At 41.5% G+C, this 2518-nt stretch overlaps 1 protein-coding gene across 9 annotated transcripts in view; it reads left to right on the top strand.

Moving 5' to 3' along the window:
* The window catches only part of LOC110022881 (palmitoyltransferase ZDHHC18-like), a 38207-nt gene that overhangs the window by 22225 nt on the left and 13464 nt on the right, over positions 1-2518 (top strand). The gene's annotated exons all lie outside the window — the stretch shown is intronic.

Here is a 2518-nt window from a genome sequence, read left to right as displayed (position 1 = left end):
TCGAGGAAGCCGCAGACTGCATCCTTCGCTCTGCTCGTTCTCCCGCACCGAAGCCGCAGACTGCACTGTCCGATCCAGTCTCTCGCACCGAAGCCGCATACCCGATCCTCCGCTCTGCTCGATCATCGTCTCTCTGCATCGAAGCACGCCTGCTCGATCCCGCCTCTGCAATTCGCCCCTTCCTCCTCCCGCTCGGTCTCGATCCCCTCTTCCTCGTGCAACAAAACCCCACTCATCTCCCCCAACGACAGAAGCCCTCGCTCGCCTCACGTTTCAAAGCGAAGTTCCTGCTCGGCTCGATTCTGCTCGACAGGAAGCTCACTTCCCTCCCCGTCGAACAGCTGCTTCGTCTCTTCCTCATCCGACAGAAGTCGTTCGGCCTACCTCCTTGATCGCACCGCTTGATCCCGTCTTTATATTCACGCAGCAACAGCCCTGCACGACTCCATAGAAGCCAAAACTGTTGTTCCCGCTGTTTGATACAACCCTCACAACCTAGACCAACTCCTCCTTCCTCCTCTTCTTCTCCAGCGGGCTTCGGCCAGGTATACCTCTTCCCCTTCCTCTTTATTCTTTGCAGCGTACACGACATAACAAGAGTTACATACTTACCACTCAATCCAGTGTATTCACTTGCCTAACACCTAAACTGCAGTTTTATGGATGATTTTGGTATTATTTTTAGATTATCTTGCTTAGATTTATTATGGATGATAAATTTTGCCAATTCATGAATTAATTATGTGCAAAGGGGAACTACTCTTTGGCAAATATTTAGTGTTGAATTATATCATGATTAATGATTTCAACTTAACCGTTTGATTTATTATTTACAATCTATTAATCTTTGGTATTTTCAACTATTTGCCTAATGATTTTGACAAATACGAAACCTACGGCTTTATTTTCCAGTTTAGTTATTGATACCAGTCTTATGCACATTGATATGTTAAAGTATTGGGGGCATTTACATACCTACCGCACAATTATTATGGATTTACATTTCTAACACCTTAAGTTTTGATCCCTCTACATACACATCTTTGCGCACACGCGCTAGAAGCCGTATCGATGTTGTTTTGACATGACATGAAAGATTTGGGTGGTATAAATGTAAGTATTAAAGTCTAGTTTGGAGATATGTTAACGCATAGGAATTGTGGGGTTTGCATGCAAATCTTTATTCAATTCTTCTTGGCCGGTTTCTCGATTTTATCGTTGTTTTGAAGAAGAATCGGGATGTCGTTCTAAGTTGTCATTCTTACTGTTTTGCCTCGACTTTTTCACCGTTTGGGTATTATAAATTGCTGGTTTCGAAGGCTTTATATGCCACCCGAGTGTTGATTCATTTACTGTTCTTGAGGGGGGGCTTTGTGCCCCATTTAAATGCCGATTTTGGGGAAATTTACTTGTTATTTTAATGTTGTTTGAAGGATAATTAAATGATGTTTTGGGAACTGTTTTGGGCTAGCTTTGTTGCAGTTTTTGGAGCTTTAAATGTACGTTTTTAGGAAGGTTTTGTCACTGTTTTGGGAACTAATCTTGACTAGTTTCGCTGCAACTTTTTGAACATTTTTAGGAAGGTTTGATCACAATTTAAACGCACATTGTTTTGGGATGTTTTGAGATTGTTTTATTCACTGCTTTGGGGTGCTTTTGGTGACTGATTTAGGGCAATTTATTCACAGTTTTGTGGTGCTTTTGTGGGCTGATTTCGGAGCAGTTTGGATACTATTTTGGGTATTTCTAACACTGCTTTGTGTTTTTTGCCCCTCACCCCTTTTTTTGCTTTGAGTTTTGGAAGTGGGTTGATCTCTTTTCCTCTCCCTTCATTTTGTTTTAATTTCTCTTTCTTGCTTAATGGTTAAATCATAAAGATGGGAACTTCTGATTTAATTAGTTGGAAAACACTTATTTGAGGGTTAAATGTCTTAAATCACTTTAAACACAAGTTAAAACATAGGCTTCTAGATTTTTAGGAGCACACCCTAGGTGAGAGCCCATTCACCTAGTCTTCAGTATAGGCTTCCTAGATTTTAGGAGCACACCTTAGGTAAGTGCCCATTCACCTAATTCTCAGCATAACATCCGAAGGTCTTAGGAGATCACCCTAGGTGAGAGCCCATCTACCTAATCTCTGCAATGTAACCTCCTAAGGTTTTAGGAGCATACCTTAGGTAAGTCTATTCACCTAATCCTCAAATGCACAGTGAAACTAAACACTTGACCCTGATTCACAAACTGACTAAAACACTAGACATGATGCACCGAGATGTGACCCATGCTTCCTTAATTAAATCAACAGTGAAATTTCCAAAAAATGACTTAACCTACAATAAAACCCAATGCATCGGGATTTGAGCTTGGATATTACACTCAAATCCTCCTGGCAATTGGGGAAATTTCTTAACGCCATGTATGGATCATCGGACTAGGATAAGTCTAGGGTCTAGGTGGCGAGGGCGATGACGACATTGCTTATGCGTGCTTAAACGAGGGATACGAAGTGAAATTATTA

This window comes from Phalaenopsis equestris, unplaced genomic scaffold (assembly GCF_001263595.1).
Source record: "Phalaenopsis equestris unplaced genomic scaffold, ASM126359v1 Scaffold000203, whole genome shotgun sequence".
In the NCBI taxonomy this organism is placed as follows: Eukaryota; Viridiplantae; Streptophyta; class Magnoliopsida; order Asparagales; family Orchidaceae; genus Phalaenopsis; species Phalaenopsis equestris.
The sequence above is the reverse complement of the archived record's forward strand: the minus strand, read 5'-3'. Positions and strand labels throughout refer to the sequence as shown.